The sequence below is a fragment of the Balearica regulorum genome, chromosome 10, assembly GCF_011004875.1.
Source record: "Balearica regulorum gibbericeps isolate bBalReg1 chromosome 10, bBalReg1.pri, whole genome shotgun sequence".
Lineage (NCBI taxonomy): Eukaryota > Metazoa > Chordata > Aves > Gruiformes > Gruidae > Balearica > Balearica regulorum.
In genome coordinates this window covers 13,165,566-13,183,328 of record NC_046193.1, presented here as the reverse complement: position 1 = coordinate 13,183,328, position 17,763 = coordinate 13,165,566, and the positions used below count along the sequence as shown (strand labels likewise).

The 17,763-nt window shown below is 41.6% G+C and overlaps 2 long non-coding RNA genes across 2 annotated transcripts in view; one reads left to right on the top strand and one right to left on the bottom strand.

Moving 5' to 3' along the window:
* Positions 1–17,763, bottom strand: part of LOC142603154 (uncharacterized) — a 136,351-nt gene that overhangs the window by 12,042 nt on the left and 106,546 nt on the right. The gene's annotated exons all lie outside the window — the stretch shown is intronic.
* On the top strand, positions 4,278–7,448 carry LOC142603155 (uncharacterized). The gene is made up of 3 exons (XR_012837033.1): positions 4,278–5,300; positions 5,796–6,751; positions 7,151–7,448. It is a non-coding gene; the product is annotated as an uncharacterized LOC142603155 (long non-coding RNA).

Genomic DNA, 17,763 nt, shown 5'->3' with positions numbered 1-17,763 from the left:
GATTGGTACTGAATAAAGGCCAAGTGGAAAATCCCAGTATGAAATGCACTCCTGCGGCTGACATTCACATAATGGCTATGTACAGAAAAGGTTTGGTAAGAGACCTCACCATATACTGGACTATGTGAATTGTTTGTGTTTAGTCCAGTTTGAATGAGTTCTGGTATGACAGGATCAAAGTCTCACTTTTCATAGGTAAACATTTTAGAAGACTCATATATCAATGACATATCACTAGCCAGAATCAGACTACTTCTGCTTAGGCAGTTACCTTAGACAGAAAAACATTCAACCAGTGACTCAAACATGAACTGGCTCCAGGCCTTAAAATGACGAACATTTGCTACACTGCCTAACTATAGCAATTACACAGCTGAGGTTGGGGATCCAGGACAACAAAGCTACTTGAAGACGTTAGGAAGGTCCTCACTGCCTCTTGAGAAAAAAAAAACAACAAACAACTAATTTTTGACAGTTTTAGAGTTTTTTTGCTTGCTACAGTAGAATAAAAGAAAGTGCCATAATGATGGCTGTAGTCATCTGATGATAACAACCTTCAACCACACCAGGCCTTTTAATGCACATGCCTTGTGCTGCACTGTATAGAACCTATAGATGCATGCATCCAGGAGCAGAGCACCTCTCCGCATACAGGCCTCAGAGGGGTTTTGCAAACTGCTCAAATGAACTGTTGCAATAAATTACACTTAGCTTGAGTGATCAGCAGCTCATCAGTTGACCTCTGGCTCTGATTCTCAATAACTGGAAGTATCTGACACAAAGAAAGTCCTTAGAGAAGGTGTAGGAAAAGAGATAACTGTGTTAATTAAGCTATGCAAAATGCCTTGGAGAAGAGTGCTCCACTTCAAGGATACCCTGACATTTCTGACCTGTTACAAGTAGTGGCAGAAAAATTTCAGGAATTTAATGTGGAGAATTTAATTGAGACACACAGGAAAAGAAATAACTAGAATTTAAAATTGATTTCTCCCTTACAGCTAAAACATGTCAGCTTGGAAGACTTAGTAAATATTCTTAGCCGCTAATGTGTCTTTATTTTGATTGCACAGGAGGTAAATTATACTCATAAACATGGTGGAAAACCACACTGGCCTGGCACATTTATGATGAATTCTTTGCTCACAGTGCAAATGTAAATGCAGTAGTCCTATTGCCATACCCTGATTAAATACCAGTTTTCTAATTTATTTCCATCATTTGAACTTAAGGGCACAGAGGAATGTTTTGAAGTTTACATAAGGTAAATATTTGTTTCTGAGAGTGAACCTGTAAAAATGCAGCCCATTTAATAATACACTAAGCATCTTTCACATCCAACAAACCTAACTTCCACAGTATCCTCACAGGAAACATATATTGGTTTATCCATTTTAAAAACTTGGTTAAACTGGGGCCTGAAAAAAAAAAAGAAAGTAGCTTATCAAGGTCAAAATGCATGTCAGGTACAGAGCTGGGGAGAGAATTCTTGATTCAGATTCCTAGTTGTCTGCTCTACCAGTTTGATGGTATTCCTTTCCTTGCCTATGTTCAGGTACAGACTTTCTGCATGTTCAATTCAAATCAAAGGTGTTGAATGGAGTCATGTCTTCTTCCAAGGATGATTTGGAGCCCTCCAAAAGAATTTCTAGTTGTTCTTCAAATGAAGAGGTCTGAATTATTACCTATTTTGGGTATTATTACCCAATTTCACTAGTAGACAAAATTGAAGTCTCTTGTATTGTAAATAGCTCTCATTTTTAATTTGCCCTGTAATCTGCTACCTGGCATCTCTGTCTTCATCCAGATTTGCCATGTCACTGAAGAGAACCTGTCAGAGTCCCCCTCTTTATAGCTACAAAGATGACCTCAGAGCACAGCCCAAGCTCTGAGAGTTTGGGAATTTGGAGTTTAGTTCATACTCATCACAGGTGTCAGACTGGGACAGTCTTTCAGTACTTCTCCATGTTGCTGAAGATTAAATGAATTGGTTGTGATTAATGCAGGAGGGTCACAACTAATAAAAGTCCTTTCCATCCAGGTGGTTTTATTCAGCATCTGAAGAAGACACTAATACTTGAATCAAGTCTCTCTAGACACGTTTCTCAGTTTTTCCTGTTAGTGGGAACACACTAACTATGTGACTGGATATGCAATCTCCTAACACTCTGGTTTGTACCTCCAGCTATATTTAATCATATAACAGGGCAATGGCTTGCTACTAGTACTAGCTGAAAGAGTTACAGTGGAAGTGACTGATGAACCTGAGAAGAATCAGAATAAAGACAGTCTACAGTTACAGCATTTTCTCCTTCTGACCTCCTAACCAGAGCAGTATCCTGCAGAGAGAGAAATCTAGATGCCATTGAATGGGAGAAATTTCCCTGGGAAAGGCAACAGCATCCCTTTGATAGCAGAGCCAAGGAAGAAAACTATCTAACTCTTCCACTGCAAAGTTTCCACTGGACAAAAAACAAAACAAGCATTCAGTTTCGTTATGCTTTGGATCAGCTTTTTAAATACTTATCTGGGCCTCCCTTTCTTTCTCCAGTACTGGATGCTGTGTCCTTGTGCCTTCACTCCTCTCCTGCGGCCGTGCATCCTGGCTTGGGGAAATCTCTGTGCTCTGACTCGTGCTGCTCTGCATTTCCTGATGGTCTCATGTGCCAGCCTGAGCTGCCTTATAGGGTGATAAACTATTTGCAGGTTTAATATGGACAAGAAAGAATATATTTCTGTTGTTTTATTTACATAAAGAGCAATGTAACTTGCTCTCCCTGTCTCAGTCTTGTGCTATTAATAAATTCCATGTGAAGAATATACAAATTTACACCATGTGTGGAACCTGTCAACATAATCGGTCTCTAGCTAAAATACTTTCCATGCCATGTATCTTCATATAGCCCATCTTTCTGGGACATGTGACCCAGAAATGTGTCAGCGGGACACATGTAGTCACTGGGCTGATGAAAGGAATTCAAGGGAAACAGAAACAACAATGCTGCTGCTTCCAACCTCCACTCAGCTTGTTGCTACTGCTCCCTGAAAGAATTACTGAGACATGAAAAAGATGTTGCCGTCCCAAACTCGGCCCTGGTTTTACCTTGCATATAGCACACTTTTATGCAACGCCATATTTTTCCACAGATTAATAAGAAAAAGGAGCTAAAAATCCACAGATGTCAGTTTTTAAAAGCAAATAATCACTCCCATGCAATAGCTGAAAGGCAAACTTGTACCTAAAGACTTGCAACTGGCATCACTGGCATTTTTCATTGTCCAATCAAAATGTTAAAAATAAAAATAAACAGAGCCCACAAAGAGAAAAATACACTGGATTTTAACATTCTTTCACAATTCATAACCAAAGCTGCGGTCAGCAACATGGAGCGAGAAAGACGTTTGGTTATAAGTCATGACTTTAATCAGTCAGTCTCACGGGCGTCTCATGGAAACCTTCCAAATTAAATGGATGTCCAAATTAGAGACATTCAGACTAAAGATGAAACATCACAAATAAGCTCTTTTGTCTAGAATAAATAGAACCAAAACAGTCAAGTGCTCAGGAAGATAACCAATATAACATTGTTCCCTTGGGCATCTTTGTTAGTGATTAACCCAGTGTGTTTTAAAAGCTTAAAACAATGAAAGTAGTGGACAAGCTATTCGAGTCCTCTGGGCATGAACTGTCCTCCTAATCTCTGCTCACCAGGTCTCCCCACAGCCACATCCTTCTAACGCCCCGCTTCTTCCTTCCACCCTCCAGCTGGTGACTCACTCTATTTAATCACCGCAGCCATCAGGATATTCACCTACCAAATCAGAGCAACCCTTGATCTCTCTGCCATGACCTCTGCCGTGCCTATTACCAACTTTTGTTTATTACTTTTGCTCATTGCGCTAAATCTAAACTTAGACTGTCAGCACTTCAGGACAAAGCTCCCATCACGCATGGCTCAAAGCCCTCCCCGTTGCACAGTTTCTGCACACCTTACGTAAGCATAAGCATCTTAGCTGCCCAAAGGGATAGGGGAAAGAAAGGACCATAGTGCTCAGGCCTGATTAGGTTTGAAATCAAGGGTAAAACTTCCACTGGCATCAACAGTGCTGGAGCAGGCAGGAAGGGACTGATCCTGAAGGTACTGCTGAGTGCCTCTTGAAGGGTCTGCACCTTCTCTACAGTTAGGGATTTCAACTTGCAGATTAGTGTCCTAAAACCAACAAACCATTTTAATGAGAACCGTGAAACTCCTCCAGGAACTTGTTAGAAAGTTACCTGTCATCAGACACACAGCATTACGGGCTCTTGAGATGTAAGGGTCACCAGAGGGTATTTTATCTTTCTCTATATATTTTCTCCAGAAAGAATAAAGGAGACAAGATAAAAAGTGAGATTATGTCACAGCAGAGAAATGTCTCTACTTATAGGAAGATAAGCCTTTTCCATCGAAGTAATCTTCAAAACATGACTATGAGCTGCATTGCCATGCACTCTACAGAGTTTTGTACTTTCTCCACTTCCTCATCAATGTTATCTTTGTATTTTATATAATAAACTACATTATATAATTACATTATATACCTCAGTTGATCTTAAGAGCACCTCCAAGTCCGGTTACTAATTAGAATGAGGAAGAACAACAATGTAAGTGGCAGGACTTTTAATTATGTCAGATTGACAATGGATACTTTAACAAAGAAAACTGTCAAACCATGTCTTGGCCATAACATTTGATTATCCATGGATGGATTATTCTGGGCCATGGATTGGTCCACTCCATCTTGCCTTGGCTGCATCACAGCCAGGACACAGACTCATACCTGCAGGCAGTTTCCTGGTGCGTGTTATCCCTGTGCTCTGAGGAGATGCACTTACATTTTAAAAGATGAACACACTGTGTAGTCACTGTCTCACTGGCATATGTTTTGTATTAGCTGTGGGTGATCTCCTCCCCTCCCTCTCCCTGCCCTTCTTCATTATCTGGATAACTGGCTGCAGACCTTCTCTGAAGGGATGGTTTTAGTAGTCATCACAGGAGTGTATTACGAAAGAAGGAGCTCAACTGTACTAATATCTTAGTTATAAGAACAGAAAAGCCTCATCACACAAAGTTTCTACCTTCCAGACCCCTGTATTTCAGATCTCATTCTGCATCCTGCAGTCAACACTGAGACTTCTGCACAGGCCAGGCTCTCTCCTCAGCCCGAGGTTTGCCTGTAGGAAATCCGTACTTCAAACATGGATTTGGGTGAAGTTTGATGATGCAGAAATGTATCAAAGTAGCAGCCTGCAGAAGATCCGGGTATGGGCAGCAGTGAGCTCCAGTTCTCTCTGCAAATGTCCTGTTGCAAAGGTGCCCTATTTGTATTTATGTTGATAAGCAAGAGAAGGGCTCCAGGGTGCGAAGGCATAGGCACTTACTTTTCGGACTCTATAGCAGCAGGAACTCCTTGCTCAGTGGGGTGGAGCTGGGAGCCTCAGGCTAAAAATACTGGTTGGTCACTATCCAGACCACAAGGATTCAAAACATATGGTACCCATGGCTGGATCTACCCACTTGCAACACATTGCTTTCTCCCTATGCCATCTACTCTCTTCCAAAAATCCCACAATTGCTTTTATTGCGACTTAGCTCAGCTCCCTTCTCTGAAGCGAAAATACACAGCACTTTTGGACCATATCTGACGTAATGATTCTGTTCAGTTTCTGAACTCCCCTTTAACCATAGCCTGGGGGGTGAGCAAAGGAATAAATCATACTGAGCTGCACAAACAGTTTCTCCACATTGCATTCATAGGTATCCAGAGAGAAAGAGCACACAGCCTTCAGGATGCAGGAAGAGTCAGATGAGACAACAGGAACATCTCAGACCTGGGGAATTAATCAATCTGTTTCATTGGAGCTGAACAAGGACCTCAGTCCCTGCAGGCAAGATTAACAACAACAAAAGCAGTATATTTTTGTAATATTTATCCAATAACATGAACATATATCACATTATTTCAGGATATCTCTTCTTAGCTATACTGTCCTGTATGGGAGATGGAAGAAGCAAAGCTTGTAGTCATTTTGGGATATGGAGGTGACGAGTTAGCAGAAAATGCACATCCAAGAGTTATTAGCTAACGGTAGACCTTTCCTTTTCTAGATACTACTTTTCTGATGCTGATAAAGTTGTTCTCTTTGTTACACTATTCTTTGCCTGAGATTTGCATGTTTACTTAGCTAATAGCAGTCAGGTACACAAGGGGTTGTACTTTTTATTTCTACTGGATATGGTCACTGTGAGCTTCCAAAGAAAAGTCCCGCCCTGTATCAGCCACTGCACATTCAGTTTGAGACTGTGACTTCTCCGAAATATCTAGTGATATAAATTCTCGGAACCAAGGGGGAAGGAGCCTTATACCATACATATGGTAGCATGGCTGCACAGAGATAATACATGTTAGCTTCAGGAGACTTATAATGGTAAGTTTTTTCCACTGCTTTCATCATCTAAATGTCTATATATGGGGTGTTACTGGAAATCATGTGACTTCCTGAAGTTCAGCTTCCCCTACTTGTAAACAGGTGTAAGAATTTCACTTTCTGATTGCTGTAAACTAAAAGTGAGGTACTTCTCAGTAAACTTTTGCTCTAAAAAAAAAAATAATATGTTCAGGAAAATAATTTTCTTAACTTATGCTAATGTTCTCAAACTGCAATATTCAGCCATAATCTTCCTTTACAAAGCTTGGATGCACTGACAAAAATGTATGAAATTTCATAAATTTCATTATTTATGATGATATTGTCTTCAACAACAAAAATATCTAAACGAAATTATAATAATTAACCACACTCAGCTGCATTTTCTCTGAGAATTTCAGCATGCTCAGTGTGGGAGAACTGACTCATTCTTTATGAGGAGAACACAGTATAAATCCTGCTAATTCTTTGTGCTGAGAGTTGTATCTACAATTCATTTATTATAGGAGAGTTACAGGGCTCTGGTACTTTTTCAGTAAAGTGCCATTAATATTGCAGCTGACTACGCTACAGACACTCTGTAAGACCTTTAGCAATCATGTTTCAGATTGGGTGGAAATACTGTAAATATACTTTTGTTCACCATATTTTAGTATTTCTTCTTTGAACATACTCTCCCATCAGATGAAACAATCTCAGCAACTCCAGCAGGACCAAAACGAAAGCCTTAGCTGCAGCTGGAATTCAGAAATAGCTATTATGCAGCACCACGAAATATTGTGCATCGTTAAAGGATTCTTCGAAGGAGTGCAGGACTGGAAGTGACTCCCCTGCCATTTATCAATCCTCTATTATTAAAGGCCACGTTCCAGAATAACTCTCAGAACTAGCTAATAGGTTGTTAATTAATAGTCACTATCATATAAAATTAGAAACAAGGGAACAACAATGCAACAGAAACCACGACACGCGTTAGAGCTCACCCAGACCATTTCACAGATGGTCTCTGTGTTAGGAATACTGCCTGTGCCTGGATCTGCCATGAGTCTGCCCAGTTCCACCACTGGACCAGCCACAGCAGAAAAATCTATATGCAGCAGTATGCATTTGTATACATGAAGAAAAGATCACAATATACAGGGAAGAGGAAAGGAGAAGGGAGATGAGGAAAGCGACAAAAGACGATGCAAATTACATCAAGCTTGAAAGAACTTGTCAAGGTTTTATCCTGCTATAGATCAGCTGCTGTAGTTAGCTGAGCTGCTCCACCTTTCTGATAAACTAAAATGAATCCAGCTTAATTTCAGTGCCATTCGTATCCAGACTTATGTGCGTGTCTGGCTGTCTCTAGGATATACATTAGGAAACTAATGGAAAGCACCCGATAGCATCAGTAAGATAAGATGGCTGATGTTCCCTCTACAGCTTAAAATATTGTAAAAATACAAAATAATGTTTTGGGCTGAGATGACTCATAAATCAGCATCAACATGCCTAGGAAGGCCCTAGGATGTTTGCTTCAAATAGTATCTTGGTAACAAATTCATATGTCACATTCACATACACAAATCCATACATAATGAGATTAAAGGTCACAGCTCCTTAGGAGAAGCCCTGTCAATACTGAAATACAAAAAAAGTCTGCTGTCTACAAACAGAAAACTTATAATCCAAAGGCACTTCATTAAGTGAATTGATCTGTTTCTACAGCTATGCTCTGTAATAGCCTGTAGCAAAAAAAAGCCTTTTTTTTTTTTTTCATGCTTTTTATCTAGCATTTTTATCATGCTTGGCTTTCAACTGTGAGTATTACATTTTGGGTAGAGGACTTATTCTGAAGACTTACAAATTTTGGATATGCTGAAAACAGGGGTTTTTTTGTCCAGGAAAAATTCCCTTTGGTCTCTAGGAACGCCATTAGGAGGATAGGAACGAGCCCTCACATTATGTGTTGACAACTGACATATGAACCTGGTATCAGTTTATTTTAAGGGTCCCATCACAGTCATGAGCTCTGTAATCAGCAGTAACAGGAAGAATTAAGAATGGGAATAGTTAGACTGCATGTAAGAATCAAAAATTCCTACCAGTCCTCTAGAAAAATTTCCCTGTGAAGAGGATGTCATACACCTTGAGATGTTTACAGACAGTATCAAGGAAAAAACCAAACAAATCTACTAACATTAGTATGTTGGAGATTAAATGTACCTAAAGAGATGGACTGGGTCAGCTCCAGGGCTCGATTATTACTGTACTAAAGCCAACAGTCACTTGAGTCACGGCAGGAGTTGGCCATGTATATCCTGTAACATGCCCCTAGACCCTTTCTTCACCTTGCATCGTCACTAGTTGCATATGAAAACCATGACAATTTCAAGCATCATGACAAGATCTGTACTTTTTTCCCCATGGGTTATTTTGCAGACTGGAAAGAGGTATTTGGGGAAATGTTTGGGAAACTGATGTCACATGCTTTCATGTGAAAAACTAGCCCGCCTGAAATTCTGAGCTCAGCATTAAACAGAAGTTACCAGTTTCTTACAAGAAAACACAGTATGCTTTGGAAGTTAAAACAAACTTCCACAAGATTGGCGCAGAAACCTCATACTTGATTTCTGTGCATTTCACATGAAATACAGGAACTTCTGATTTAAAGTTTAGCAGGTTTCAATGGATTCCAAATAGCCTTAAGGGCAGCTCCAAAACTAAAGGTAATTATGAAAATAGCGCCTTGAATTTCTCAAACAAACGAAAGGCTTGGTTTAAACCCTGAAGAGAAACTTGTGGAGACTGGTCCAGACTGGGTCACCAGAACTGGAGGTAAGAGCTGGTTCTGCACCAAGCTGGTCATGTCTGAAGCATGCCTGTAACTTTCTATGCAGATGATCTCTATGGCTTCATTAAAATTATTTCTGCACTTAAGAGATATGCACATAAAAGTCTTAATGGAGTCTTACCTACAAATTCAGTCTGGAGCATCCTGCAAAATTAGGTCCCTTCAAGAGCAAAGCTCCTAGGACCCGTTACACAGAAGCCTGAAGATTAGGCATCACTTGCTTGACCAACTAGCTGCTATTTGAAGCTGTACAGGCTTGGCATGAGTTCAGTCATAAAAGGGCTCACAAACGAGCAGCAGTAGAGAGTTTCCTTGCTCAGAAGTCCCTAGGTCCATCCCACCAGTGGTTTTAAGGCTCAAGAAACCCTACCTCTACTTGCTCTCAGGGTCTTGTTCACAAGACCGTCTCCCGGCTTCCGCTCTCTCTAGCGGCTATGGCTCTGGGTCAATATTTTAGTCCCTGTAACAGTAATTGGGACAACCAGGCAACTTTGTTCCACGTTGTCCTCCGGCCTAGTACCTCCAGGACTGGCTCACCTCGCTCAGCACTGGAGCAGGACCAGCCCCTCCATTTTGAGCCTGAAAGACAGCATTCAGGAAATCCACTGGCTGCAAAAACCGCCCTGTCCACGAATACCTCTCAACATAACACTATTAAATAAATACCACACAATATTATTGACTTTACCTATGTGTTGTACCTAGCACGTAGCCACAGCTAGGTATTGCACCACAAGGACCTAATGTTTGCTTTTTGACGATGGTCTGTGCTGGCTTATCAACCTCCACGCCCATTTCCCACCCTGACTTGAACCTGTGCTATTTCTATACTCCCTCCTAATTGCCCAAAATCTACTGCTTGCCTCCTCCATGCCCTGGGATGGCAAATAGGGTGCTAGGGACATTGCTCAAGATATCCGTTTAAGGGTAACAATGTTCCTTTTCTACTGACACCAGTTTGGTATTATAAGAGCCCACCTGACTTGCTGGTGCTCTGCTTATTTTCTGTGATTTCCAGAGAAGATCTCACAGCAGGTTTCCACAAACCTTAGAGGCTTGGTTACAAGAAGACTTGTACTGCAGAGACTCTGGCACGGGAGGTGTGACAGCAGCCTGATGGTCACAAGGGGGTTCTGCAAGGCTTTCTGAGAAATAGGGCTCCCATCAGCAACTGGGGCACTGCAAGTACCTGGTCTGGGCTGAACATTTACACCACTAGCAACTGTTTATTACTGATGACACAAAAAAAATCTCCAACATTCAACATTTAGAGACCTTTACCAAACATTCATAAAACTTAAAATGCTTTTCTTTTTAATGACAAGATACAAAATTAGTAGCCTAAGATATGCTAATTTTCTGGTCTGCTTGTATTTTCTACTTTTTTCAATAGTATGAGTGTTATAAAGTAAACCACCGAAGTTCCAAATAACAGTGGTTTTCTTTTAAACACACAAATTCAGAGCCTAGCTTTGGTAACTTCTGAAACACAAGGACAGTAAAGGAAGCTATTTGGAAGCTCACTTAAAGATGTACTACCTTATTTCTGCATATGCATTAGTTGTACAGACCTTACTTGGACCACACGTTAATTCCACCAAAACCTAAGTAAGCTTCTGCACTGAGGCATCCAGCTCAGCACCCGGGGCTCCTCACAGAGGAGGAGCACAGGCATGTCACTTGAACCTCTTATAAAAAGAATTTGACCTTCCAAGCTCAACTCTAAAGCTTCACTACTACCTTAAAACACCTCCATCTCTTCCCATCAACACTGTTGAATCTTATTTTTGCTTGGCAGATCCTGTTTCCCACAGACCTGCCTCTCCTCCCCTTCTCCTTGTCCCATATCCTTCCCTCCAGAGCCTTCCTTGCTCCAATCTCCCTAATCATCCTGGGCTCATTTCCAGAGATCTACTTTCAAAAACTCAGCCGCGTGCTATAAACAGGCTAGTCTTGTCAGCTTTAAAACTCACTTGAGTTACTGTTTCCAAGGCAGGAGAGGGGAAAAAGGATATTCCAAGGGGACTCCCTTGACGTGACCATTCATCTGTCTACATCAGCAGTTCCCAAGCTTTTCGGCTCGCAACCTCATTTCCGAGCTCGTGACCTCTCTTCCATCAGCGCTCCTCGGGGTCGCGACCCTAACTTTGGAAACTTCTCATCTGGATCAGTCAAAAGTGACGCCTCAAGAATAATTTTCCTGTTGGTGGCATGTTTGTTTATGCTCCTGAGTGGCGTGATTACCCTGAAGTTCAGGTTCAAACTTGTCTCTTTGCTTGTTTGTAAGTCTAGAAAGAATTTCTGGGTGTCACTCAGCCAGCAGATAGTGAAGTCTGTAACTTTTGACTGTTCTGGTTAGAGACAATTATATCCCCACTGACCTGGTATGGCATTAAGCACTTGGCTGCAAAGTTCACCTGTGCCTGGATAAAGCAGGGGTTTTGCTTCTCTGCAGTGAGAAATTTCTCTGGAAATATCACTATTTTCTCTACTTACACATCATGATCATTCAGATATAACCACTACTATACCCAAATCACTCCTTATATGCTAACATGGTTCTGTCTACCACACCGTGCATCCTCACTGCCTCACACACGCATGCTATTGCATGAAATCTAATAACTGCTTTTCTTCACATCAGTTTGTCCTTCTCTTTACGGTCATTGAGAATGTGTGGTTAGTGAAAATTTTAATACTCAGATTTCTAACTCTGCTACGTCATCTTTTCTCACTGGTAAGAGGGTGGGGGGAAAAAACAACGGCAAAGTGGTTTGAACAGATCTTGAAAACACTAGTAGAAATGTTAAATTTTCAGAACATTTGCAGTTTGGATGTGCTACTGCTAGTCCTGCTTTGGAATTTCCCTTGAATTAAAAATAATTGGGAATTTTGCAGCTAACCATTTCTCCTATTTTCACGTCGTATCCCTATTCAGCCTACACGTCTCTGTAGAGGTGGTTCCACTCCTGCATTAAAGGCCAGTTCCTTTAGCTTTGCTGCCCACAGAATCTCTCTCACTTGGTACTCTCTTACTCTATGCCTAAAGCAGTTGTTTGACTTTCTATTTGACCTTCGTGTATTTCAATGTTACGGTTTTTTCAATTTAAATGGCTAAGAGATATCTGCCTAGACACACCAGGCTGGAATTTGGGGAATGTAAAGTGGAAGCTTAGCAGTAGTGGCAGCACCTGGGAGCAGCCAGCCTTCATACCTGCCTTGGGAAAACATAGAATATAAATCTTGAGTCCAAGGGGAACGAGTTAATATGAATTAACGAGTCTATGAAAGGACCTACCACCATCCATGCAACTGAGGGGATCAAGTTACTGAAGACCAGTAAAGGAGACAGAGAGGAGAAAGACATTCGGGGTCTGGCTTTGCACCACTCAGGCACGTGTGAGTACATGAGACAGTTGGGTACAACCCCTTTCTGCAATTATTCCCTCTCCATATGAGGTTTAAGCATCTAGCTTTGATTGCTGCCAATAAAAGAGATTAGGCTGAAAAGGCTTCAGCATGAAAGGCAACCACTGAAGCCAACATCGGGACTTCTCGTTCCCTCAAATATGAGGGCAAAGCCCCACGGCCTGGCCGTGCAGGCCAGCGTGTGAGGAAAATGAAGTCATGCTTTGTTAAAGTGAAACTTGATGAGCGCCAGAGCACATCATCAGCAAAAAGAAGTTTCTGTTTGAGCCTGTAATGATTTGCATGAAACCATCACTTGATTGCTACTATACAGCACTTTCAGAAGGGATGCTGATCCCTCCTGAATTGCAAAGGTATTTGTCTTTATTCTTGTCTTTTGTTGACACACTGTGCTTATAAGAGTGCACCAAGGTCTGGTTTGCCTTCTGCCTTCCTCTGTGCCATTATAAAATGGAAAACTGGTAAAGATGTCAAAGTGATCAGGCTCGAGAAGCTGGTGAAGCTGGTGTGGTTATTGCTACAGAGTTGAGCATAGTCTGAAACATCTCTGCCCAAGACTTCTCTGATTTCAGCCAAGGGGTATAGATGGACAGGAGAGTTCAGGTTTGCAGGGGAGCTTTGTCTGTTGTGGTTGGATTTTGCCTCTTTTAAAAAACAAAACAAAACTTGGATTTGCTTCAACTAGGATGGAATTAAAAATTTTACCAGAGATAATGGAGCATCCCAAATCTGCAGATATTAATCCAACCTCATGGTTAGAAAACATGCATCTTCATGAATAATGTTCTGCATAAAGGAAAAACTGTATGGTTAAAGGGAGAAGAGATACCAAAATCAAAACAATCTTATTCATCCCAGTAATGCACATTAAAGAAAGATTGGTAGTCTCCACTCTGCATAGACTAAATGGAATTGAGTTAAAAAAAAAACAAAAAACAAACCAACCAGCAGATGTACAACTGAAAAGGTTTTCATTAGTACAGGAGATAAACCCTCCTTTTGAAGAAAAGGCCCAGTATCAAAGGTTCATGGCTGAAAAAACTAATTGCACTATAGCTATTGTAGCTACTTGGCATCTATATAATAAGACTCCCATTTGATTTATCAAATGGATAGGTTCTTGTTTCAGTGGTGTATAGAAGCACGCTTTGAAGAGCTGGATGATGTTCTCATGTACAGGTGCAACATTTGTAAAGTATCCAAGAAAACAGAAAAAAGCCTTTTAAGACAGATACTCCCCCACCTTGGAACAGAGATGGTTCTCTTGAAGATTACAAGACCATTCACCTAACAGTTGGGCTCCTCCTGCTAATCCAAAGAAACCAAACAGCATGTAGAAGTGTTGGAAGGTGATAGATTTCATCTCAGCAAAGACACATTCAGGATTCTCTTCTAGTAGATAAGTCATATGTTTTATTGGCCCACTAGACTATGACACCGGCAAATATTTTTTAGAGAAGGTAGATGTCAAAGGATAAGGGAGTGGAGTTCAGCTAGATCTCCATCATAACTTATGAAGACACAATATAATCATAGTAGTTCATTTCATTAAATGTCCACAGCACTCTCCTACTACTACCAGCACAGACAAAGACTCCAGCAAATAACTTCAATGTATTCGTTTTAGACTTCAGGGTACCAGAAGGTCTGCCCTAAGCAATAATGTTGGGAGGTTGGGAAGGCAGGCAAAAGATGAAAGTGCTTTTGAAAAGAAACAAACCTGGCATGCAACCACATAGCAGCCACAACAGAAGAGACGAAGACAAAGTCTAAAGTGAACTCTGCTGGTGACTCTGACAGCCCTCCCAGAGGAACGAGAGTTGAGCTGGCATATCTTGGTAAGGCTCCCAGTGCCAAGAACTGTACATGAAATGATGCTAAGGGACCCATTCTGCTCAATTTATTACAGGAAAGATAATAATGTTTGCTCATTTTACTCCTATCAGTTCTGAATCTGTGCCCATTAACCATACAAGCTATATAGAGGGGGAAAAAACAGCTAGTGAAAGAATCTTGCAAAGTGGCAAGGAAATTCACTAAAAATCTGTAAGTCTGAGTAAGATGTCTGCCAGAAAGTTCAAGGGTCCTCCCATGTGATTCTCCACCTGTCAAAGGGAAAGGATCCAGACAAAATAAGATCTTATTTGTGAAACTGAAAAATCCCCATAGTGCTTGAAAGGAAGGGATGAACTCTTCAAAATAAAAGCAAGGTGGCAAAAGGAATAATTCACCACAATTTATTACTTCTTGCCCTTCACTGGCATACTACTCCCTAAACCAGCCCAGCAGAAAACAGAGAGACATTGAAAATGAGTGCAGCTAGACATCAACATGAGAGCAGCGAGTCTTATTCCACCAATTCTAGAATAAGATTAACTATACTATATGATGGTAACAGATTGGATCTGAGACACCAAATCTACAGTCCCAAAGATAGAAACACTTTACCCACATCTGGGAAATGACAGTGATCCTCCAAACTTGGAGCCAGTGAAATTAAGACAACTTCTTTGAAGCTGCTGAAAGGCACGAATGCCAAAACAAGACCAGGGAACCTAAAACTAGTAGCACACAAGACTATGAATCAATAGCCCAGCGATGCTGGGGTCAAGCAGTCAGGAGGGGGAAGGGGAAAAAAAGAGACCACAGATCATGGGTATTCGAACCTGTGTCTGAAGACATTTACATTCAGTGTAGTGTTATTTATGTGTCACGCACAAAAGCAGAACCTATTTCTGTGTGCAGCCCTTGAAGAACGCTACAATATTGCCTTATGACATGATATTCACTCACGAGATGGGCACTTCTCTAAATAAAGTGCTTTCTAATACCAGATAGTCTTTCAGACTTGCTTTTTTTAGTGTATGCTTTTTTAGAATAGCTTGCTGTCCAGTGACTTGGAGTCATATGCTTCTGCCATTGATCATTCAGAGAGTATTTCACAAATTCTTCGGGAAAACACTCAAGACTTGCCTAGATAAACAACAGAGCAATGTCACAAAAACTCCCTTCTCTGCCTGAACAAACTGAAGACAGGGGGAGATGTTTCCACAGTCAGCACCAGAGCTAAGACTAAGGAGTAAAAAGTGCTCACCTGTAAGTTTTAACTCCAGGGCTATTGGTAACAAGTAGAATAACCAGAATAAATGGTCGGCAGATTGACGTGTTTACCACGTGAGGGTGCAGAATTAGAAGGGAAGGCTGGGATTACATCTGGCCAGCTCCTATTGTTTCAAGAAATGCATGTCTGCAGAAGAAGCAACAGAGAAAGGTCAGGGGGTGCAGATTGACCATGCAGAGGACAGGCTCAGCCAGAGCTAAACCTAAGAGGGTGGCAGAGACTGCTGGGTGGGCTCAGTCACCTTTCCGTAAAAGCAGCATGGACTCCCCTTGCCACTTGCTAGTGGCCTGGCTATGCCTGGTGGGTATGAAAGGAGCTTACAGCAATGGGATCCGAGTGAGCTGCACCGGTGTGCTTTTAGATCTTGTGCTTTATTAATTTACAGATTTATGCGTCACTGGTCTAGGAGCATCTGTGTATGTGTGGAAAAGCAGTTCCCCATTCGCAGCTATCCTAGTGGCATATTCATAGCAAGTATAGAAAGGGGGGTACAGCAGTATTAGAGGGACAAAGTGATTTTTGGATCCTTGCAGGTCTCTTCCTTTTCTCTAGCATGAGCTAGAGCACCTTGAAGACAGCTCTGAGATGTGCTCTGTTTCCCAGCACCCACGATGGGCCCCACTGCGGTGCATTTCAGTATGGCCCATTTGCAGTGTCCCCGTGCAGCGTTACATGAACTGGGAGTGATATAGAAAATGGGTTGTTCTTGCCTCTCCTGCCCCCTTTCTACAGCCTCTGAGAGCTGTCAGGACAGCATATGAGAGACTTAGTGAAAGTAGGAGTCAAGTCCTGCCCCCAAGAGTGGTTAAAGTGACTGGAAAGTCCAATGCATTTCAGTGTAAATCTTACAGGACAGATCATCCCTGGAAGGAAACTACACACCTTCGGTTATGTCCAAGACCATCACGGACCTCAAGCAAATACTCCAAATACTCCAAAAAAGGCACTGAGCATTCACTAGAATGAACAAGAGCTGTTCCACTGAACCCTGAAGTCCTGCACAGCAAGTTGCCACAGAAATAAATGCCAAAACGCTTTGGCAGGGCTGACCATGCAGCCAGCTGCTGCATACCACCAAGGCCCAGGAGCCTTTACCTCCTCCGCCTCAGGCATTACTGCGTGGGTGGCCTGACTCATTCTCTTAGGTGTACCCGATGGACTTAAAAGAGGATTTAGGCACCCAGAATTAGGGCTCAAAATGGCACTGAAGTTAAAGGGCACAAGAAAATGGTGCAAACAGCCCTTCTCTTCACTGTCCAAATGTGAGAGAGGATGCAACAGAGGGCAGCGAGTTCTAACATGTGACCAAAAGCTGCTGTAAAATTCTTTGTGGAAACAAGAGATGTATTATACTTATCACAAATTTGCTAAGTAAGGTTAATACCCTGGCATTGACCCTGCTGCGTATGCCTTTACTAATGCTACCATGCTTCGTCTTGTTAAGATTTTACAGCAGAAGAGATAACACATGGTCGATAACCCATTATAAACAGGTACTTTTCTTCTTCTCCCCCTCCCCATGGCCCCCACCACATCATAGCAGCGAAGATAATGCTCCAGCCAGAGAGCTTGTTTCCAACGTCAGCGTGGAACCAGCTTATGCCTGAAGAGAGCCTGATCAGCCATTGTGGTCTTTATCCTGGCAGTTGAATAGCCTGCGTGAATATCAACATTATCATAAATCATTCAATTGCTGAAAGTCATCCTACCATCAGAAGGAGCTGAATAGCAACCATTTCTAAATCCTTATGTACATCCATTTACAGCATCTGAGCTGTGGGAGTATATAGACCTATTTTTCAGCTAGCACAATAATCAAGCCATTCCTCACTTAAGAGTGAATTCATTTGCCTTGGTATTAGTCCCAAATAACAGTTCCAGAAATTGATATGTAATTTCCAACTAAAACTA